Source organism: Ranitomeya variabilis, chromosome 4, assembly GCF_051348905.1.
Source record: "Ranitomeya variabilis isolate aRanVar5 chromosome 4, aRanVar5.hap1, whole genome shotgun sequence".
NCBI lineage: Eukaryota > Metazoa > Chordata > Amphibia > Anura > Dendrobatidae > Ranitomeya > Ranitomeya variabilis.
Genome location: NC_135235.1, coordinates 572,237,736 through 572,262,841, shown reverse-complemented (window position 1 = coordinate 572,262,841; position 25,106 = coordinate 572,237,736). Strand labels below are relative to the sequence as shown.

The 25,106-nt window shown below is 45.1% G+C and overlaps 1 long non-coding RNA gene across 1 annotated transcript; it reads right to left on the bottom strand.

Annotated features, from left to right (window-relative positions):
• LOC143769174 (uncharacterized) lies at nucleotides 1-14,694 on the bottom strand. Its single transcript, XR_013214246.1, has 3 exons — nucleotides 14,588-14,694; nucleotides 10,005-10,030; nucleotides 1-1,106 (listed from the first exon to the last, which is right to left on the bottom strand). It is a non-coding gene; the product is annotated as an uncharacterized LOC143769174 (long non-coding RNA).
• Between the last annotated feature and the right edge of the window lie 10,412 nt (nucleotides 14,695-25,106).

Sequence of the window (25,106 nt, the reverse complement as noted above, 5' to 3'; positions counted from 1 at the left end):
TTAAACAGCAAAAACGGGACATGGACAGTATGGTGATAATGCAGATATTAATATAAGGAGCCTATACACATGGCTCAAATATTATCCAAATTCTATGTCCCTTTCTATGATAAAGTGACGGTGCAATGAAGTAAATATATTCCATTAGTTGGCATATCCATATAATAGAGATACATAACCTATCACTCCCAGTATCACATAGTATAAAATATCGGAGTCATGGTCTTACCTATTATATCACACACAACCGCCAAAATATCAATCAGGGGACCCACCAATAGCTTCCACGTCACCCCGACGCGCGTTTCGGCACAGCCTTCGTCAGGGGGCATGTCTGAATCGATAGTGCACAGTATAAAAAGGCAACCGGAACCAATAAGAAGCCACCCGGAAATAGTGTCAGTTCCCATGGTGATCAAGTACACGCCAATATAGTGGACAAAGAAAAATCACCCAAAAGTAGAAATAGTGGTCCAGTCTATATTCGTATCATTAAGCCGAAGTGCACCGCTCAACACTCAATGATATTAAATCTATTTGATGGTATGAAGACCACTATCATACCTCCGTACAAATGGAGGCCGGACTATCGTATCCAACTATTACGTCATCAGGGGGCGGAATCAAAACCTATCGTTCACTAACAATTACTTGGATACACACCGCACTGATGTTGACGCATGCGCAACTGAATCCCGGACTCTGCCAAGCGGCGTCAGCCTCAACGGAGGGCGGGGTCGCAACAACACGTGTCACGGCACCACACCTCCCAGACACACCGAGAGCCAAGTGACACAGAACGGTACAGAGCGCATGCGTGCCAGGCGGATAATTAATATATTTAGACATATATCAGCATTATCACAACCAGGAATCAGACAATATTACAAATCATATGAATTAATAAATTCTGCATCCATCCACTATATAGATATCACAATATCCGATTCCTGTATCCAACAGCATATATATTCGTGATGTTCAAGATGATGTTGATAGGATAAAAACGATCCAAGGAGCACTATATGAGCACTGTGACGTTCACATTAAAGTCCAATATATATATATGGTTAGACACCGGTGACTTGAATTGGTTAAACGGAAACCTATAATATAAACATTAAAAGGTTAAAAATTAAAAACAAGAACTGAGAAAATCAATACACAAGAGATGGACCCAATATACACAGTCCTCCACATTAGAGAAAAGGGACAAAGCTAATCTGCTCATTAAGACCATTTGGATGTATGGTATTTAACGTCCAGATCCAGCGAGATTCTAGCTGGGCAAGTTTTTGTGACAATTTACCGCCTCTAATATTAACCCCTTAATCCCATCTGACGTACTATCCCGTCGAGGTGGGGTGGGCCTTAATTCCCACCGACGGGATAGTACGTCATACTGTTTAATGCGACATCGCAACTTAAGTCGCGGTGATCGCATTAAATTGCCGGTGCCATCTTACCTGGATGAAGATGGCGCCGACATCCCCGGGCCTAGCTCCGCCCCCCAGGCCTCTTGATCGCTGTGATTGGCTATTCAATTCTGAACAGCCAATCACAGCGTTCCTCATTGTTTCAGCCAATCGGAGCGGCTGAAACAATGAGGTCGCAGGCTAGGATCGAGTACCGATGTACTCGATCCTAGGGCCGGTGCCTGGCAACGCCAGGCACCGGCAAAACCCCCCCGTTGGTGCGATCGCGGATCGTATCGATCGCGCCAATCGCAGGGCACAGCGGCGGTATTACCGCCGCTGTGCCCTGCTGTACTGGCCTGGATCGGTGCTGCAATAGCACCGATCGTAGGCCAGAGCCTAGTGCAGGCCCAGCAGGGCCTGCAGGAGCTGATTGGCGCGATCAATGCGATCGCGCCAATCACAGGGCACAGCGGCGGTAATACCGCCGCTGTGCCCTTCTGTACCGTACACCCTGCTCCCTGCTGTCCCCTGCTGTAGCGGCCTGGATCGGTGCTGCAATGGCACCGATCACAGGCCAGTGATTAGTGCAGGCCCAGCAGGGCCTGCAGGTGCTGATTGGCGCGATCGATGCGATCGACGATCGCGCCAATCACAGGGCACAGCGGCGGTCACGTTGTGACCGCTGTGTGCCCTGCTGGTGACCTGGCAGTGACCTGCCTAGGATAGGAGGGATCCAAGGCAGTTGCCATGGTCACCAAGCCCTGCAGGGATTGGTGGGATCGATGTTATCATTCGATCCCACCAATGACAGCTCACAGCAGCGGTGTGACCGCTCTGTGACCTGTCTGTCACCTGCAGGTGACCTGTGTGACCGCTCTGCAGGGGTCCTCACTCTAGCTGAGGGACTCCTGCTGAGCGGTCACACAGCCAGATCCTGTCTTGCTGGGCCTTGTGGTGCTACAGAAGCCTGTAACACCACAATCCCCTGCAATACAAAAAAAAGCGAAAGAAAGAAGAAAGAAAACCAAAGAAAGAAGAGAGACTACAAAAGGTAAGTGCTAACAGCCCCTACCCGGTCTCACTTCACCCCCTCCATCCACCCATCCCCCCTCTTTTTTACCCCCTCCGTCCCTCTTTGCGTCGCCTCCGTGCGCACTTTTAGCAGCCGCCGAGCGTTGATTGGTGACGCAGTTCACTGATCAACACTCGTGCTCGCTTTTTTTTCAGCAGCTCCCTTTGCCCAATTCCGTACACCCATCCCGCAGCCGCCAAACTTTGATAAGTGACGCAGTTCACTTATCAGAGCTTGTGCCTGCCGTTTTCCTTTTTTTTTTTCATCACACCTGTGCGCACACCCAGCAGCTGCCGAACTTTGATAAGTGACGCGGTTCACTTATCAAAGCTCTCGTGCCTGCCGTTTTCTTTTTTTTTTTTACACATCCCCGTGCGCTCACCCAGCCTCCGCATCTGACCCTTGCCTTCCTTTTCTTTTTTTTTCCCCACATCTCCGTGCGCTCACCCCGCCGCATCTAACCCGTGCTTTACTTTTTTTTCCCCCACATCTCCGTGCGCTCACCCCGCCGCGTCTAACCCGTGCTTTCCTTTTCTTTTTTTTCCTCACATCTCCGTGCGCTCACCCCGCCGCGTCTAACCCGTGCTTTCTTTTTTTTTTTTTCCCCACATCTCCGTGCGCTCACCCCGCCGCGTCTAACCCGTGCTTTCCTTTTTTTTTTTTTTTTCCTCACATCTCCGTGTGCTCACCCCGCCGCATCTAACCCGTGCTTTCCTCTTTTTTTTTTCCCCACATCTCCGTGCGCTCACCCCGCCGCGTCTAACCCGTGCTTTCCTTTTCTTTTTTTTTTTTCCCCACATCTCCGTGCGCTCACCCCGCCGCGTCTAACCCGTGCTTTTTTTTCTTTTTTTCTCACATCCCTGTGCACGCACCCAGCAGCCGCTGAACTTTGATAAGTGACGTGGTTCATTTATCAGAGCTCTCCTGCCTGCGTTTTTTTTTTCACATCCCCGTTCACACACCCAGCAGCCACTGAACTTTGATAAGTGACGCGGTTCATTTATCAGAGCTCTCGTGCCTGCGTTTTTTTTTCACATCCCCGTTCACACACCCAGCAGCCACTGAACTTTGATAAGTGACGCGGTTCATTTATCAGAGCTCTCGTGCCTGCGTTTTTTTTTTCACATCCCCGTTCACACACCCAGCAGCCACTGAACTTTGATAAGTGACGCGGTTCATTTATCAGAGCTCTCGTGCCTGCGTTTTTTTTTTCACATCCCCGTTCACACACCCAGCAGCCACTGAACTTTGATAAGTGACGCGGTTCATTTATCAGAGCTCTCGTGCCTGCGTTTTTTTTTTCACATCCCCGTTCACACACCCAGCAGCTGCCAAACTTTGATAAGTGACGCGGTTCACTTATCAGAGCTAGGGCCTGCTGTTTTATACTTTTCTTTCACAGGTATTTTTTTTTCCTTTAGCTTTTTCTTTTCAGAGTAGTTTGCACCAAGCACTATCCCCCCACACTTACACAGTTACCAATAAAGTGCACCCAAGCACCACACTTACAAAAAAAATGTCCCGCTCGTCCCGTTCGTCCCAACAGCGCTATTCAGCGGAGGAGGCATATTCTTTCCTTGCCTCCGACACTGATAGCGAGGGAGAGGATCCCACTTTTCTTTATTTTTCTGATTCTTCCTCATCCTCTTCCCACTCCTCATCTTCCTCCTCCGGCCCTGCGGAACCGCCACGCAGACGCCGCAGGACAGAAGATGAGGCTAGGCCCATCGTTGATGAAGGTGAAGATGAAGCGCCCACCATTGCTGAAGACGAACCAGCGCACCCACTGCGGATCCCATATGGACCTCGCCATCCGAAAATTACGAGCCACTGATTCCTGATTTTGTGGCAGAATCAGGAATCAAGTTTGACACCACCGGCCTCACAGAACTAGACTTTTTCAAAGTCTTTTTCTCTGAGGCTTTCGTCAACCTCATGGTGGAGCAAACTAATCTGTATGCTCGGCAATTTTTGGACCAAAACTCGGGTTCATCATATTCTAACTGGTCTCCTGTAGACGCAGTTGAAATGATGCAGTTTTGGGGCCTGGTCCTCCACATGGGGATCCTGAAGAAGCCTGAACTTCGGCAATATTGGAGTGTGGATATTTTATATAACACTCCAGTATACCGAATGGTCATGACCCGGACGCGTTTTGAGGCCATCCATAAGTTCCTGCATTACAACGATAATGCGCGGTGTCCCGCACGAGATGACCCCAACTTTGACCGTCTGTTCAAAGTTCGGCCGGTCATCGAACACTTCAACAAAAAGTTTGCAGAAGTGTACGTGCCTCAAAGGGACATCTGCGTGGATGAGTCCTTAATTCATTTTAAGGGGCGGCTTAGATTCCGTCAATACCTGCCCAGCAAGAGGGCCAGGTACGGAATCAAACTCTACAAGCTGTGTGAGAGTACCTCAGGGTACACCCACAGCTTTAGAGTCTACGAAGGGAAGGACAGCAGGATTGAACCGCCTGAGTGTCCTTCTATCCTGGGAGTGAGTGGGAAAATTGTGTGGGATTTGGTGCACCCACTGCTGGATAAAGGTTATCACCTCTATACCGATAACTTTTATTCCAGCATCCCACTCTACAAATCTCTCTTTGCGCGAGGTACCGCAGCCTGCGATACTGTCCGCAAAAATCAGAGAGGCCTCCCGAAGACGCTACTTGGGCAGATTCTCAGAAAAGGCGAGAGCAAAGCCCAATGTAGCGACCACCTGCTGGTTGTCAAGTACAAGGACAAAAGGGATGTCCTTCTGTTGACCACCATACACGGTGATGGCAGCGCCCTCAGCACTGTACGGGGTACCTCTGCACAGGTCTGCAAACCGGACTGTGTACTGGGGTACAACAAAAACATGGGGGGCGTTGATTTCTCCGATCAACTCCTCCAACCATACAGTGCTTTGAGAAAGGCCAGGGTGTGGTACAAAAAGCTGTCCGTGCACATCGTACAAATGGCAATGCTCAACGCTTTCCTGCTGTCACGATGTGCACGCAACACCGATACGTCGTACCTTCATTTCCAGGAGGTAGTGGTTAAGGCCCTGATGTTTGGCACGAGGGAAGGAGCGGGCTCCAGTACTTCTGGAACTGAAGGTGCACGTGTCATACCAGGCCAGCATTTTCCTGGGGTGGTCCCGCCAACTGAAAAAAAAGGTAAGCTGCAAAAAAGGTGCCGAGTGTGCTACAAAAGAGGAATTCGAAGGGACACCATCTATCAATGCGACACCTGCCCCGACAAACCTGGCCTGTGTATGAAGGATTGCTTTAAATTGTACCACACCTCCATGCACTACTAATTTACTTTACAGCAAATAGAATAATTCCAAAGTTGGCACATCTAGGTAAGTTCTCTGGGGGTCTACTTTCCAAAATGTTGTCACTTGTGGGGTTTTTTCCTGTTTAGGCACATCAGGGGCTCTGCATATGGAACATGACGCCCGCAGACGATTCCATCAAAGTCTGCATTCAAAAACGTCAGTACTTCCCTTTCGAGCCCCAACGTGTGCCCAAACAGTTTTTTCCCACATGTGGGGTACCAGCGTACTCAGGGCAAATTGGACAACAACTTTTGTGGTCCAATTTCTCCTGTTACCCTTGGGAAATTAAAAAATTGGGGACTAAAAGATCATTTTTGTGGCAAAAAATAGGATTTTTTATTTTCATGCCCGGGCGTTATAAACTTTAGTGAAACACTTGGGGGTTCTAAGTTCTCACCACACATCTAGACAAGTTCCTTAGGGGGTCTAGTGTCCAAATTGGGGTCACTTGTGGGGGATTTCCACTGTTTAGGCACATCAGGGGCTCGTCAAATGGAACGTGACGGCCACAGAAGATTCCATCAAAGCCTGCGTTCCAAAACGTCACTACTTCCCTTCCGAGCCCTGACGTGTGCCCAAACAGTAGTTTTCTCCCACATGTGGGGTACCAGCGTACTCAGGGCAAATTGGACAACAACTTTTGTGGTCCAATTTCTCCTGTTACCCTTGGGAAATTAAAAAATTGGGGACTAAAAGATCATTTTTGTGGGCAAAAAATAGGATTTTTTATTTTCACGCCCGGGCGTTATAAACTTTAGTGAAACACTTGGGGGTTCAAAGTTCTCACCACACATCTAGACAAGTTCCTTAGGGGGTCTAGTTTCCAAATTGGGGTCACCTGTGGGGGATTTCCACTGTTTAGGCACATCAGGGGCTCGTCAAATGGAACGTGACGGCCGCAGAAGATTCCATCAAAGCCTGCGTTCCAAAACGTCACTACTTCCCTTCCGAGCCCTGACGTGTGCCCAAACAGTAGTTTTCTCCCACATGTGGGGTACCAGCGTACTCAAGGCAAATTGGACAACAACTTTTGTGGTCCAATTTCTCCTGTTACCCTTGGGAAATTAAAAAATTGGGGACTAAAAGATCATTTTTGTGGGCAAAAAATAGGATTTTTTATTTTCACCACGGGCGGTATAAACTTCGGTGAAGCACTTGGGGGATAAAAGTGCTCACCACACATCTAGATAAGTTCCTTAGGGGGTCTAGTTTCCAAAATGGGGTCACTTGTGGGGGGTTTCCACTGTTTAGGCACATCAGGGGCTCACCAAACGCGACATGGCGTCCAATCTCAATTCCAGCTAATTTTAGCTTGAAAAAGTCTTATGGCGCTCCTTCCCTTCTGAGCCCTGCCATGCGCCTAAACAGTGGTTCCCCCCCCCACAGATGGGGTATTGGCGTACTCAGGACAAATTGGACTACAACTTTTGTGGTCCAATTTCTTCAGTTACCCTTGTGAAAATTAAAAATTGGGGACTAAACCATCATGTTTGTGGAAAAAATAGGATTTTTTATTTTCACGCACGGGCGGTCTAAACTTCGGTGAAGCACTTGGGGGATAAAAGTGCTCACCACACATCTAGATAAGTTCCTTAGGGGGTCTAGTTTCCAAAATGGGGTCACTTGTGAGGGGTTTCCACTGTTTAGGCACATCAGGGGCTCACCAAACGCGACATGGCGTCCAATCTCAATTCCAGATAATTTTAGCTTGAGAAAGTCTTATGGCGCTCCTTCCCTTCTGAGCCCTGCCATGCACCCAAACAGTGGTTCCGCCCCACATATGGGGTATTGGCGTACTCAGGACAAATTGGACTACAACTTTTGTGGTCCAATTTCTTCAGTTACCCTTGTGAAAATTAAAAACTGGGGACTAAACCATCATGTTTGTGGAAAAAATACGTTTTTTTATATTCACGTACGGGCGGTATAAACTTCTGTGAAGCACTTGGGGGATAAAAGTGCTCACCACACATCTAGATAAGTTCCTTAGGGGGTCTAGTTTCCAAAATGGGGTCACTTGTGGGGGGTTTCCACTGTTTAGGCACATCAGGGGCTCACCAAACGCGACATGGCGTCCGATCTCAATTCCAGCTAATTTTAGCTTGAAGAAGTCAAATGGCGCTCCTTCCCTTCTGAGCCCTGCCATGCGCCCAAACAGTGGTACCCCCCCACATATGGGGTATCAGCGTACTCAGGACAAATTGGACAACAACTTTTGCAGTCCAATTTCTCCTGTTACCTTTGGGAAAATAAAAAAATTGTTGCTAAAAGATTGTTTTCATGACTAAAAAGTTAAATTTTCATTTTTTCCTTCAACATTGCTTTAGCTCTCATGAAGCACCAGAAGGGTTAATAAACTTCTTGGATGTGGTTTTGATCAGCTTGAGGGGTGCAGTTTTTAGAATGGTGTCACTTTTGGGCAGCGTCGGACTGGAGTACCTTGGGCCCACCAGAGAAAAATCATTCTTGGGGCCCACCTTGCAGTTATATAGAAATAATACCAATTATGTTGCAAAATGATGTAATATCAAACGTAGTGTTTATTAACCTCTATACACTACACCACACGGGACACATCCTCTATATACTGCACAGCACAGGACACATCCTCTATATACTCCACAGCACAGGACACATCCTCTATATACTGCACAGCACAGGACACATCCTCTATATACTGCACAGCACAGGACACATCCTCTATATACTGCACAGCACAGGACACAATCTCTATATACTCCACAGCACAGGACACATCCTCTATATACTGCACAGCACAGGACACATCCTCTATATACTCCACAGCACAGGACACATCCTCTATATACTGCACAGCACAGGACACATCCTCTATATACTGCACAGCACAGGACACATCCTCTATATACTGCACAGCACAGGACACATCCTCTATATACTCCACAGCACAGGACACATCCTCTATATACTGCACAGCACAGGACACATCCTCTATATACTCCACAGCACAGGACACATCCTCTATATACTGCACAGCACAGGACACATCCTCTATATACTGCACAGCACAGGACACATCCTCTATATACTCCACAGCACAGGACACATCCTCTATATACTGCACAGCACAGGACACATCCTCTATATACTGCACAGCACAGGACACATCCTCTATATACTCCACAGCACAGGAGGTCCTCTACATCCCACTGGCCATATTCCACTGCGTATTCTGTGTGTGTGTGTATACAGTATATATATATATATATATATATATATATATATATATATATATATATATATATATATATATATATATATATACACACAGCCCACCAGACTCCAGGCTTATAACTCTCCTTGATTTCAATTACCAGTATAGAACCCAACACTGTAGAATGGAATGTCATTTTACAGCACTGGCTCCAGTACGGATATGGAAATAAAGAAGACAGAGCAGGACACAAGACTAATGCAGAGTTAGGCCTCATTCACACTTTCTTATTTTGTTCACCATTCAGCACTGGGATTTGTAAGACAAAACTCAGAGCTGAACCCAGACAGAATATAATAGAGAGACTCACATTTATTCTTCAAATTACTGACGAAAACATGTCAGTGCAGATGAGGCCTAATAAGCAGCTCACCGCACAGACCAGGAACTATATTTTATGGGTTCGCTCACACGAGCGTATGACATGGCCAAGAGTTATGTGATGTTGTATTGGATAGCACTAGGCCCAGTGTTCTACTATGGGATAGTGCAGATGTGCAATTATGGCAGCAAGGTGCAAGTGCATCTGATATTCGGATGACACGTACCCATACAAGTCTATAGGTGCATGCAGTAGTATAACTAAGGATAGGGGTCAGGGTGTGCTGTTGGCCTGGGCCCCGTGCTCTGATGAGCCCACCTGGAGCTACACTACATTTAACTATCGGTGTGCACAGCGCGCCATTACAGTTAAACTCTGCGACAGAGCGGGGAGAGTTTGAGTTGGACCAATTCTTTTGTATGACAGAATTGATGGCCGTGTGAATGAACCCTAAACCTCACATGATTGAAGATGTAGAGAACCCTGTTCCTAAATGTGAATATCAAGAAAACAATGACATCCCATCTATAAAAACATGAATGATCATTATTAATAATGGAAACAGGGGCACTACTCACAATTCCGAGGCTGAGATCTCAAAATTGAACTCACCCATTAGATTGTTTGGTGTCGGCTCACTATGGTAAAAAAAAGATAGAAGTGAGCAGAAAGCAAAATACAGGTCAAGCTCCTGACATAATGACATTAGGCTTCCTATACAGGGCGGGCCATTTATATGGATACACCTAAATAAAATGGGAATGGTTGGTGATATCAACTTCCTGTTCGTGGCACATTAGTATATGGGAGGGGAAAAACTTTTCTCCCACTCTTGACACACTGATAGCAACACCGCAGAGGAAATGCTAGCACAGGCTTCCAGTATCCGTTGTTTCAGATGCTGCCCATCTCGTATCTTCACAGCATAGACAATTGCCTTTAGATGACCCCAAAGATAAAAGTCTAAGGGGATCAGCCAGGTCTGGAGTCCTTGGTGGCCATTCAACTGGCCCATGACAACCAATCCACTTTCCAGGACACTGTTCATGTAGGAATGCTCGGACCTGACACCCATAATGTGGTGGTGCAACATCTTGCTGGAAAAACTCAGGGAACGTGCCATCTAAAGTGCATATTGAGGGCAACATATCACGTAGCAATTTCAGATATCCAGTGGCATTTAGGTTTCCATTGATGAAGAATGGCCCCACTATCTTTGTTGTACCATCTCATATACCTCCCCATACAAAGATAGTGGGGCCATTCTTCATCCTCCTCTATGTTGGTGGAAAAACTTTTTCTCCTCCAGACGCAGAGAATGCCCCCTTGTGACCGTCACCTTCCTTGGTATTAAACAGATCCTCGGAGAGATATTTGTATTTTCCCCTTACATACTTAAACATGGTTTATAGATCGCCCCTCAGTCGTCTTTTTTCTAGACTAAATAATCCTAATTTTGCTAATATCTCTGGGTATTGTAGTTCCCCTATCCCCTTTATTAATTTTGTTAACCCTTTCGCGATGGGAAAATTTTCCAGCTTTGAGCTCTAGTTTTGTGCTTCCTTTTTTTTCCAAGAGCCATCATTTTTATTTTTATGTTCATATAGACCAGGCGTGGGCAATTAATTTTCCCAAGGGGCCACATGAGACCGTGGCTGCTGCGGAGGGCCGAACCAATAGGCCAAAATTAATTCTGCTCAACTGTAATATCAATATATTATAATTATTATACTATTGATCATTTTATTAATATTAATTGTATCACCTAATATTGAGCAGAATTAAGTATGTTGACATCCCCCTATATATCATTTGAACCTGAGCGCAAACCCTTCCGTATATCATATGAGCCTCCCATAGCCTCCCCATATACACTGAATGTCGCCCCCATAGCCTCCCCATGTGCAGCATGTCGCCCCCATAACCTCCCCATGTGCAGCATGTCACCCCCATAACCTCCCCATGTGCAGCATGTCGCCTCCAAAGGCAGCACCATGTGCAGCATGTCACCCCCTTATGCAGCACCATGTCACACCCCCATAGCCTCCCCATGCCCACCCAAATAGCCCATACACATGAGAAAAAAAAATGAACACAACATGCTCACCTCGGTCCCATTCCCTGGCGCTCTGCTTCTCTCCCTGCCTCCAGTGCGCTGACTCTTCGGGGAACACAGCTGACACAATGAAGTGACGTCATCGCATCAGCTGTTTCACACGCTGATTGGTGGAGGAATTGGCAGGAGGCCCCTCCTCCACCAAAGGAGTCAGCGGCGCAGCGCAGAGCCACAGATGGAGAGACAGCGAGCGGGCGGGCACTGTGTGGCCCATGGACCTCTGATTTCCAGCCCCACGACTGTCTTGGTCCATGGAACGGACTGAGACAGCCAGAGGGCCAGATGTGGCCCGCGGGCCGCACTTTGCCCAGGTCTGATATTAGACATGTGAGGGCTTGTTTTCTGCAGGGCGAGTTGGACTTTTGAATGACACCATTAATTTTTACACATAGTGTACTTGAAAAACGGAAACATGTTCCAAGTTCAGTGAAATTGTGAAAAAAAAGAAGGATTTTTTGTTTTTAATTGAGCATTTTGTGATAAAAATGACCTTGCAATATCACTCGGCTCATCAGTATGATGACGGCAATACCAAACGTCCATTTTTATTATTATTTGAGTAGTGAAAAACAAAACAGAGAACATTGAGAAAAAAAAAAGATTTTGTGTCACCTTATGAGACCAGTTACGTTTTTATTTTTCGGATGATGGAGCTGTGTGATAGCTTATTTTTTGCAGGGCTAGATAATGTTTTATTAGTACTACTAGATGGTGGCCCGATTCTAACGCATCAGGTATTCTAGAATATGCATGTCCACGTAGTATATTGCCCAGTCACGTAGTATATTGCCCAGCCACGTAGTATATTGTCCAGTCACGTAGTATATTGCCCAGTCACGTAGTATATTGCCCAGTCACGTAGTATATTGCCCAGCCACGTAGTATATTGCCCAGCGACGTAGTATATTGCCCAGCCACGTAGTATATTGTCCAGCGACGTAGTATATTGCCCAGCCACGTAGTATATTGCCCAGTCACGTAGTATATTGCCCAGCCCATGTAGTATATTGCCCAGTCACGTAGTATATTGCTCAGCCACGTAGTATATTGCCCAGCCACGTAGTATATTGTCCAGCGACGTAGTATATTGCCCAGCCACGTAGTATATTGCCCAGTCACGTAGTATATTGCCCAGCCACGTAGTATATTGCCCAGTCACGTAGTATATTGCCCAGTCACGTAGTATATTGCCCAGCCAAGTAGTATATTGCCCAGTCACGTAGTATATTGCCCAGTCACGTAGTATATTGCCCAGTCACGTAGTATATTGCCCAGCCACGTAGTATATTGCCCAGTCACGTAGTATATTGCCCAGCCACGTAGTATATTGCCCAGTCACGTAGTATATTGCCCAGTCATGTAGTATATTGCCCAGTCACGTAGTATATTGCCCAGCCACGTAGTGTATTTCCCAGCCACGTAGTGTATTGTCCAGCGACGTAGTGTATTGCCCAGCCACGTAGTATATTGCCCAGCCACGTAGTGTATTGCCCAGCCACGTAGTATATTGCCCAGCCACGTAGTATATTGCCCAGTCACGTAGTATATTGCCCAGCCACGTAGTATATTGCCCAGTCACGTAGTATATTGCCCAGTCACGTAGTATATTGCCCAGCCACGTAGTATATTGCCCAGCCACGTAGTATATTGCCCAGTCACGTAGTATATTGCCCAGTCACGTAGTATATTGCCCAGTCACGTAGTATATTGCCCAGCCACGTAGTATATTGCCCAGTCACGTAGTATATTGCCCAGCCACGTAGTATATTGCCCAGCCACGTAGTATATTGCCCAGCCACGTAGTATATTGCCCAGCCACGTAGTGTATTTCCCAGCCACGTAGTGTATTGCCCAGCCACGTAGTATATTGCCCAGCCACGTAGTATATTGCCCAGCCACGTAGTGTATTGCCCAGCCACGTAGTATATTGCCCAGCCACGTAGTATATTGCCCAGCCACGTAGTATATTGCCCAGTCACGTAGTATATTGCCCAGTCACGTAGTATATTGCCCAGCCACGTAGTATATTGCCCAGCCACGTAGTATATTGCCCAGCCACGTAGTATATTGCCCAGTCACGTAGTATATTGCCCAGTCACGTAGTATATTGCCCAGTCACGTAGTATATTGCCCAGCCACGTAGTATATTGCCCAGTCACGTAGTATATTGCCCAGCCACGTAGTATATTGCCCAGTCACGTAGTATATTGCCCAGTCACGTAGTATATTGGCCAGTCACATAGTATATTGCCCAGCTACGTAGTATATTGCCCAACCACATAGTATATTGCACAGCAACGTAGTATACAGCACAGAGCCAAGTAGTATATTGCCCAGTCACGTAGTATTGCCCAGCCACGTAGTATATTGCCCAGCCATGTAGTATATTGCCCAGTCACGTAGTATATTGCCCAGTCACGTAGTATATTGCCCAGTCACGTAGTATATTGCCCAGCCACGTAGTATATTGCCCAGTCACGTAGTATATTGCCCAGCCACGTAGTATATTGCCCAGTCACGTAGTATATTGCCCAGTCACGTAGTATATTGCTCAGTCACGTAGTATATTGCCCAGTGACGTAGTATATTGCCCAGTCACGTAGTATATTGCCCAGTCACGTAGTATATTGCCCAGTCACGTAGTATATTGCCCAGTCACGTAGTATATTGCTCAGTCACGTAGTATATTGCCCAGTCACGTAGTATATTGCCCAGTCACGTAGTATATTGCCCAGTGACATAGTATATTGCCCAGTGATGTAGTATACAGCACAGAGCCACGTAGTATATTGCCTTCCTCACTGTGTCACGTCACCTGATTTCCTGAGGACCCCTTCCCCACTGTGTCACCTAATTTCTGGAGGGCCCCCTGTGTGCCCCTTTGGGGCCCTTCCCCAGAGGTGAAATGGTGGGAGAGGTGACCGGGCCCTACAGTAAATTAGGAGACAGTGGGGAAGGGGGACCACAGGAAATTAGAAATTTTCTATGGGGCCCCACCTTGTGTCACCTTCAGATTGCAGGGGGGCCTCCCATAACTGTCTCAGTGTCTCGAACTATGCTGCAGGCATATTTTACTTACACCTTACTGACTGGCTGCAATCATCAACAAAAATGTGACGTCCCTCAGCTCCAGGCAGCCTCCGATCGTAGTAGTGCAGACAGTGCGCGCCTGTGTGCCTGTGCTGCTTGGGCAGGAGGACAGACGACCAATCACAGCACAGCTCATTGAGGTGTGCTGTGACCTGTGTGATTGTGGGGGCACACAAAGAAAAGTAATGCTGATTGGCTGCTCTTGCCTGCATCTGTCAGCCAATCAGCATTAGAACACCCTTAGTCCAGACTCCAGAGTCAGTCCACAGAGTTTTAATGATGAAGAGGCGGAGTCGAGGGCGGGCAAAGTAACAAGAAACAGCTCGGTGATGATGACCCGTGCTGCAGACTCAGTGCAGTGCGTGCGTCCGTCCCCGTCTTCTCTGACTCTGAGTCACACAGTCAGTCAGCTGTTTCCTCGGACTGTGCTGTGTGCTGGCTGAAGTCAGTGAGGTCGGCACTCGCACCACGCTGCGCACGGGCCGCTCTTATCAAGAGCACAGACTCGGCGTCGCCGTCGGCAGCAGTGCGAGATGATCATTTCATGTGAAGGAGCGAGCAGCTGCCGCGCGGCTGCTTGCACAGCACTTCACATTCTTCCGTACAGCCTGTGCGCCGGGCCGCCTGCTATAGAATAAATAAACTGTGCACCGCATGCAGGGCAGGGACAAATGAAGGAGGCTGGGGGTGGGGCCCACCGGAGGATTCTCCGGTGTCCCGGTGCTCCAGTCCGAGCCTGCTTTTGGGTATTTTTTGCTATATAGACCCCTAAATGTGACTTCAAATGTGAGGTGGTCCCTAAAAAAAATGGTTTTGTAAATTTTGTTGTAAAAATGAGAAATTGCTGGTCAACTTTTAACCCTTATAACTCCCTAACAAAAAAAAATTTGTTTCCAAAATTGTGCTGATGTAAAGTAGACATGTGGGAAATGTTACTTATTAAGTATTTTGTGTGACATATCTCTGTGATTTAAGGGCATAAAAATTCAAAGTTGGAAAATTGCGAAATTTTTAAAATTTTCGCCAAATTTCCATTTTTTTCACAAATAAACGCAGGTAATATCAAAGAAATTTTACCACTATCACGAAGTACAATATGTCGCGAGAAAACAATGTCAGAATCGCCAAGATCCGTTGAAGCGTTCCAGAGTTATAACCTCATAAAGGGACAGTGGTCAGAATTGTAAAAATTGGCCCGGTCATTAACATGCAAACCACCCTCGGGGCTTAAGGGGTTAATGTCCAGGGAATCAATGCCCCTAACTTTCAACAATGTGGCATCACAATTATGGTGGAGCCAGAAGTGCCTAGGGATAGTTTTCAAGGTGGATGTGTCCGTGTGTTCAGCGGCCGCTAATATGCCCAGTACGTGTTCCCTAATCCAGACTTTGAAGGCACGTGTAGTTAGTCCTATATAAATAAGTCCACATGGACAGGTGGCAAAATATACGACATAGCGAGTGGTACAATTTATATGTTTCCTGATGCTAAAAGTTCTAGATCTATCAGAATTAAAAAATGAGTCGCATTTTTCCACATTGGGACACGCCACACACCTTCCACACGGAGCACATCCACTTTTTTTGGGATAAAGATCCAAAAATGTCAGATTATTCTTCCCGATGTAGTGACTATGCACCAGCATGTCACGAAGATTCCTAGAACGTCTAGTGGTGATAGCTGGACGTTCTGGTATATACTTAGAGATTATCGGGTCCGCCTGGAGAATGGGCCAGGACTTAATGAGAGCTTCCCTCATAAATGAAAACCGATTATGATAATTGGTAATGAACCTAACCTTTTCTACAGGCAGCTTATTCGATGTTTTGTATACCAAGTCATGACGGGAAGAATATTTTGCACGATTGTATGCACGTTTTACCATCCTATGACTATATCCCCTTTCATAAAACCTTCTAGTTAGGTCCAATGCCTGTTTCTCAAAGTCTGCATCACTGGAGCAGATCCTCCGAATACGGAGGAACTGACCCAGTGGGACAGACTGAATCACGTCTCGGATGCGCGGAGGAGGCATGCAGCAATGTATTAGTAGATGTCAATTTCCTAAATACGTCAGTCTGAATGACATCCTCCTCATCACGCCTTACCAGGACGTCCAGAAAGTCCACACTTCGACTGTCAAAGTGAAAAGTCAAAATAAATATATATATATATATATATACTGTATATATGTTTTAACGAACATTTGAGCACATAAATCCATTAGATGTCGGTTTTGCAAGCCTGCGAGAAAATCTCGGCATACGGATGCCATACGGATGTCACACGAATGTCAAAAGGATCATTTGATGCGAGGAAATCGCATCCTCGCACTGCACACGGATCACTGTTTTGGAAACATTTGTGCGATTCTCGTCCGTGAAAAACGGACCGTTTTTTTTATACGTTGTGTGTGTCCCCGGCCTTAAGAGGAGACTTTGTGCAGCAGGCCTTCATGGTAAAATAGCTGCTAGGAAACCACTGCTAAGGACAGGCAACAAGCAGAAGAGACTTGTTTGGGCTAAAGAACACAAGGAATGGACATTAGACCAGTGGAAATCTGTGCTTTGGTCTGATGAGTCCAAATTTGAGATCTTTGTTTCCAACCACCGTGTCTTTGTACGATGCAGAAAAGCTGAACGGATGGACTCTACATGCCTGGTTCCCACCGTGAAGCATGGAGGAGGTGTGATGGTGTGGGGGTGCTTTGCTGGTGACACTGTTGTGTATTTATTTAAAATTGAAAGCATACTGAACCAGCATAGCTACCACAGCATCTTGCAGCGGCATGCTATTCCATCCGGTTTGCGTTTAGTTGGACCATTTCTTTTTCAACAGGACAATGACCCCAAACACACCTCCAGGCTGTGTAAGGGCTATTTGACCAAGAAGGAGAGTGATGGGGTGCTACACCAGATGACCTGGCCTCCACAGTCACCAGACCTGAACCCAATCGAGATGGTTTGGGGTGAGCTGGACCGCAGAGTGAAGGCAAAAGGGCCAACAAGTGCTAAGCATCTCTGGGAACTCCTTCAAGATTGTTGGAAAACCATTCCTGGTGACTAACTCTTCAATCTCATCAAGAGAATGCCAAGAGTGTGCAAAGCAGTCATCAAAGCAAAAGGTGGCTACTTTGAAGAACCCAGAATATAAGACATAATTTCAGTTGTTTCACACTTTTTTGTTAAGTATATAATTCCACATGTGTTAATTCATAGTTTCAATGCCTTCAGTGTGAATGTACAATTTTCATAGTCATGAAAATACAGAAAAATATTTAAATGAGGTGTGTCCAAACTTTTGGTCTGTACTGTACATCAAGGGGTCTCTAAACGCCACAGCAAATTTTGCGCTCAAAAAGTCAAATGGTGCTCCCTCCCTTCTGAGCTCTGCCGTGCGCCCAAACAGTGGTTTACCCCCACATATGGGGCATCAGCGTACTTGCGATAAATTGGACAACTTTTGGGGTCCAATTTCTGCTGTTACCCTTGTGAAAGTAAAAATTTGGGGGTGAAAAAATCATTTTTGTGGAAAAAATATGATTTTTTTTTATTTTCATGGCTACATTATAAACTTCTGTGAAGCAGTTGGGGGTTCATAGTGCTCACCACACATCTAGATAAGCTCTTCGGGGGGTCTAGTTTCCAAAATGCGGTCACTTGGGGGTTTCTACTGTTTAGGTACATCAGGATGCAATATGACGCCCGCAGACCATCCCATGAAAGTCTGCATTCCAAGCGGCGCTCCTTCCCTGATGGGTGCTCAAAGAGTGCCCCCCCCCACATATGGGGTATCAGCGTACTCAGGACAAACTGGTCAACAGATTTTGGGGTCCAATGTTTCCTGTTACCCTTGAGAAAATAAAAAATTGCAGGCTAAAAAATCATTTTTGAGGAAAAAAAAAAGGATTTTTTATTTTCACGGCTCTAAGTTATAAACTTCCGTGAAGCACCTGGGGGTTTAAAGTGCTCACCACACATCTATTTAAGTTCCTTAAGGGGTCTAGTTTCCAAAATGGTGTCACTTGTGGGGGGTTTCCACTGTTTAGGCACATCAGGGTCTCTCCAAACGCGACATGGCATCCGATCTCAATTCCAGCCAATTCTACATTGAAAAAGTAAAACGGCACTCCTTCTCTTCCAACCTCTCCGGTGTGCCCAAACAGTGGTTTACCCCCACATATGGGGTATCGACGTACTCAGGAGAAATTGCACAACAACTTTTGTGGTCTAATTTCTCCTGTTACTCTTGTGAAAATACGAATTTGTGGGCAAAATATCATTTTTGTGTAAACAAATGCGATTTTTTATTTTCACGGCTGTACCTTATAAACTTCTGTGAAGCACTTGGGGGGTTTAAAGTGCTCACCACACATCTAGATAAGTTCCTTAAGGGGTCTAGTTTCCAAAATGGTGTCACTTGTGGAGCGTTTCCACTATTTAGGCACATCAGGGGCTCTCTAAACGTGACATGACATCCGATCTCAATTCCAGCCAATTCTGCATTGAAAAAGTGAAACGACACTCCTTCTCTTCCAAGCTCTGCGGTGCGCCCAAACAGTGGTTTACCCCCTCATATGGGGTATCGGCGTATTCAGGAGAAACTGCACAATACAATTTATGGTTACATTTCTGTTTTTACACTTGTGAAAATTAAAAAAATGGTTCTGAATTAAAATGTTTGCAAAAAAAAGTTAAATGTTCATTTTTTCCTTCCACATTGTTTCAGTTCCTGTGAAGCACGTAAAGGGTTAATAAACTTCTTGAATGTGGTTTTGAGCACCTTGAGGGGTGCAGTTTTTAGAATGGTGTCACACTTGGTTATTTTCTATCATACAGATCCCTCAAAATGACTTCAAATGCGATGTGGTCCCTAAAAAAAAAAATAGTGTTGTAAAAATGAGAAATTGCTGGTCAACTTTTAACCCTTATAACTCCCTAACAAAAAAAAATGTTGTTTCCAAAATTGTGCTGATGTAAAGTAGACATGTGGGAAATGTTATTTATTAACTATTTTTTGTGACATATCTCTCTGATTTAAGGGCATAAAAATACAAAGTTTGAAAATTGCTAAATTTTAAAAATTTTCTCCATATTTCCATTTTTTCATAAATAATCGCAAGCAATATCGAAGAAATGTTACCACTATCATGAAGTACAATATGTCACGAAAAAACAGTCTCAGAATCAACGGGATCTGTTAAAGCGTTCCAGAGTTATAACCTCATAAAGTGACAGTGGTCAGAATTGTAAAAATTGGCTGTCACAAAGGGGTTAAAGCACCACTCTAGAGGGGTTTTATTTATTTTCAGTGATGGAGTAGTGCTTCTAATATAAGGTCCTTGCCCGTAGTCCCACGCCGCCATCTTGTGATGGGAAGTCAGAGGTAACTGTCACGAGCTCTCAGTGCAAATCTAAGAACCAGAACGTGGTTGTCATAGACTTGCATTGATAAGTGACTTCTGGCTTGTCCAGGAAACACTTGAGCGATCCGACAGGTCACAACCTGCTAAAGACCACCAGGAGTGGCACTGATAGGTGAAGACTGTAGCAGGTAAGTATGAGACATGGGGCAGGGACCTTAGACTAGAAGCACCACTCCAGGGATGCAATAAAAAAACAAAAACAGCTGGATTGGTGCTTTAAAGGGGCTTCCGGTTTTATTAAATAAAACTTAATCCGTGTCCCACAACCTTATCATTGGAGGACTTCTGCTTGCCGTCGGTGAACGTGACATTAGGGTAGGGCCAAACTGCAGCCAAAGCTCCACGCTGTCAGGTTGAACCCTCAGGGTTTATTCAAATTGGCATCTACTAAAGGAATATAATTAAACGGGTTATCTACTTTCATCATTTGTTTTAGAACACTGCTGCCAGCCCCTGCAATCATTTAATGGTGGGAGAACCTGGCAGCAGCTTGCACCTCTTCATTTTGTAACCATTCCTGGTTTGATATAACAAATACTGGCCAGAGTACTGCCATGTGAATGAGGCCTAATAGCTAAGGCTTCGGAATGGTGATGCGTCTACTATTAATAGGGTTTTTATTTATTTTATAGCCTCCGTAATTGTTGTAAAAAATATACTTCTCAAACAGTAAGGACGAGTAGCATGGCAGGCACAATGAATGGAGTATATTTTCACTCTTATTAAAGGGACGCTGCTGGCACAGAATGACTGTATGAACCAAGTACAGGCTTCACAACAGGGCCAAACATTTATTGGGAGCGCTTCTCTAAGGTGTGTTACGTTGGGTACCAACGATCCGGCCCAGACAGACCAAAGTCATAATATATGTATGCAAAAATGGTGTACAAAGATTAATGCAGAATTACAAGCTTAATCAGGTGTATATGAAGAAATATCCCTCCCTACAGTGTTTATGTTGCATCAGATATTGTAGATACATAAATAAGAGCTTTGTATGATAGCACCCCGATAAACTGTCAGATCAATACCGCCCAATATTTAAAAAAAAAAAAAAAAATTATCCATTAACTAAGGCTACGTTCACATTAGCGTCATGCGACGCTGCGTCGTCGACGCACGACAACGCATGCGTCATGCGCCCCTATCTTTATCATTGGGGACGCATGCGTTGCGTTGGCGTGCGTTTTCGGTAAAACGCACGACGCATGCGTCGTTTCACCGCACCTGGGTGGCGTCTGAGACGCTACATGTTGCATTTTTCTAGCGTCAAAAAAACGCACGCGTCGCACTTGCGTCGCTCGTGCGTCGTCATTGCGTTACAATTTCCCATTGAAACCTATTGACAACGCACTTGCGTCGCGTGTGTGCGTCGTGCGTGCGTTGTGCGACGCATGCGTCGTTACATAAAATTAAACAAAAAAGTGTCTAGACAGTGCAAACAGTGATAAAAACATCCCCCATATCTAAAGAAAATGTTGGATTGTTTGTCACTTCTGCTGCAGCATCTAGAGGCAAGACAAACAAAACAAACAATTAACATTAATACCCACCCTCATCTACCCATTGGTGGCATTATCTATTGTCTAGACACTAGACCCACCCTCTTCTATTCATTGGTGGTGTTTGTCTAGACAAATTGTGTGGAAAGATACATCATTGTTTGACAACGCATGCGTCGTAAAACGTTGCGTTTTTTTGAAAAACAACAAAAACGCACAAAAACGCTGCGTTTTACGACGCATCTGTTCGACGCATGCGTCAAACATGGTGCGTTTTTGCGTGCGTTTCCGATCCATCGTGCGTTGCGTCGATGACGCAGCGTCGCATGACGCTAATGTGAACGTAGCCTTAGTATGACAAGGACCCAGATTCATCATTGCTTTAGTTTCCAGGAGTAAGTTGTTCTTATTTTATTTTTAGAGATTATTATATTTGCACCTTATTTTACATTTTTTATTTTGCTTATCCAGATGTGTTAGATTCACGACACATGACTTACCAAACATTGCATTTTTTCACCCCTCACTCTAGTCCCAGCCTGGCGGAGTTTTCCATGTGGGGCATCTTCAGATCAGGATGACACTTTTGGAGCTGAAGTCACAAAAGTCTCATGACAGACATTTATTTTGTGCCACATTCATTAACCTTATGCACCACTTTGCAAAATTTGGTGCAAAAGATATGAATTAAAGCCTACAAACTTCATCTGCACATGATGGATTTATTGATCCCATGAACCAGAAGGCAGCTGTTTATATGGATCCATCTCTAGACGTTATGGTAATAGACAGTTCTGATATTAACCAGGAAGCACATGGCAGAAAGACCCTAATGAATACACAGGAAGCATTTGCTTTACACATTCTTTAATCCACAGCTCAGTGTTGTCTGCTAGGCAGTCTAGATTTGATGGTATTAATTTTCCAAAATTTCCTGCACTTACCTTGGGAGGAAGGGATTGGTTTTCCCTAAACCAGTCACAAAACTGACTTTTGCCTATTTTATTTTAACAAAGTCAGACAATCCTATATATTGGATGATCGTCCGATGTGACTTCTGAATGCCAGACCTGACAATGAAGTAGATGTAGGTGAAAATTCTGGATCCACCTTTCTGCTACACTGGATCCAAAAACAAGTTACGGTACATGTGTTGGCATATTCTAGTATGGCAATACCCTCCATGCGATACTGCTGATGGCCAAGAGGCATTGGGGTACATGTAGTGCAACTGTGTTATGTCCTGCTACAACTGCATTAAAAAGAATGGCACCGACTAAGGACCAAGTTTACCCTGTTCAGATGTTTGCCTTACGTTCCCTAATCTGTACTTTCATCCCTAACCTAGAGAAGGGGTGCAATAATTAGTCTAAATGGAGTCAGCAAACTGCTACCAACTTCATGAGGTTGTCAGTTATTGCAACCACCTACCCATCTCTGCTATTCCAAGAGATCACAAGATAACTTGTTCTCCTCTGCCCGAGAGGCTAAATGAAGCATCAGTGTTCATGCACTTGTCACACAGGTAGTTGACCAGCAGTACAAATCTTTGCACTGAAGACTTTGAATGAATTGTAAAGCCACACAGCCTCACTTCATTCAGCTCCTAGCCACCATTTCTGCCTATCGAGAATAGACTTGCATCCCCAATTCTGGCACTTGGGAAGGAAGGAGTTTTAGAGGTGGAATTATCACACTGACCAGTTATCACCTTTAGGCTATGTGCTCACGTTGCAGAATGGCCGCAGAAATTTCCGCTGCAATGCTCTGCGGCGTGAAATACACATGCAGAATTGGCATGCGTATTCCCGCTAAACTAGCGTTTTGCAAGCATAATTAGCTTGCAGAATGCTAGTGTTTTCCAAGCGATCTGTAGCATCACTTGGAAAACTGATTGACCGTTTGACAAGTGTGACCAACTTTTTACTATTGATGCTGCCAATGCAGCATCAATAGTAAAAAGATAGAATGTTAAAAATAAATCGTGATATTCTTACCTTACGGCGCCCCCCGCAGTCTTCCCACTCCTCGCGATGCTCCGGTTCCCAGCAATGCCTCGCAGCAATGACCCCAGATGATGTAGCATCACGTGAGACCCAGGGTGGATTGATTTAAATCACGCCGATTTAAATCATGATTTAAATCACGATTTAAATCAAAAGATTTTTTTCTATTTAAATCGGATCGATTTAAATCATGATTTTAATCATGATTTAAATCACTGATTTAAATCAAAAGGTTTTTTTTAATATAAATCACGATTAAAATGAGAAGTGAGAGCAGTGCGCATGTGCGCCCATAGTTACACGGACGAAACTAGGGGCAACGATCTAACGCCAGGGTGAGGGGGGGACCCCAAAGTAAGTAAAAATCTTTTTTGTTTTACTATATGGCAATAGGTAGGTGTTTAAAAGCAGCATGTCTTAATTGTATAAACTATTAATAGCCTCCACATTTTGTTCATACTGCCCCTTTAATTCCACACTTGTAGCTTGGTTTCACTTTTGGTTTAGTTTCTTTTTCCATTCAGTTGACATGCCCAAACTTGTTGGATAGTCAGCATCCTACAGAAACCTCTGGAAGAGCATGGCATTGTGAATGTTACACATATACAGCCTTTATTCTACTGAGTTAAACAACTCCGCTTTATCTCATGATGGAAGAACCTTTGGATGGTAAAATATTTTCCTCAAAAAGCAGTTTATTGAAAAAAATCCGATTTAAATCAAAAAAATCCGATTTAAATCAAAAAAATCCGATTTTTTTTGATTTTTTAAAAAAAACATTGATTTTTATCCACCCTGGTGAGACCACTACGTCTTTACAGGTCATTGTCGCAAGGCATTACTGGGAACGGATGCATCGCGAGGATCAGGAAGGCAGGGCCGCCGGAAGGTGAGAATATCACAATTTTTTTATTTCAATTCCTTTTTTTTTTTTTACAGGTATATGGTTCCCAGGGCCTGGAGGAGAGTCCCCTCTCCTCCACCCTGGGTACCAACCGCACATGATCTTCTTACTTCCCGCATGGTGGGCATAGCCACATGAGGGAAGTAAGCGGATCAATGCATTTTTATGTGTGCAGAATCCCCATGATTCCACACAAAGAATGAACATGCGGAATTGCATTCCGGAAAAAAACGCAGCATGTGCACAAAAAATGCAGAATGCATTAAAAATTATGGGATGCTTATGTAAGCTTTTTTAGCTTTTTTTGGCAGAAACATATAAAACACTAAAAATCTTGAACGTGTGCACAGCCTACAGTCCAATCTAAGCAGGTCCGAGTGTCAACACCAAATGACTGTTCAAACCAAGCATGCACACAGCACCCTTGGCATGGCTGAGCAGTTCAGTACCTTCCCACCCACTTGTTTTCCAATCCCTTTTCTGGCTCTTGTAAAGCCAGGGGTGTTTTTTATTATTATTAGTCAAGGGGGATGTAGAAAGATGCAAAACAAGCAGGTGGAAAGGTGCACTGAACAGTGCAGCCACACAAAGGGTGCACAGAGAATCTGAGCTTGGTTTGAGCAGTCATTTTGTGCAGGAGGGAAGGGGGTGGAATAAATATATGGCACGAG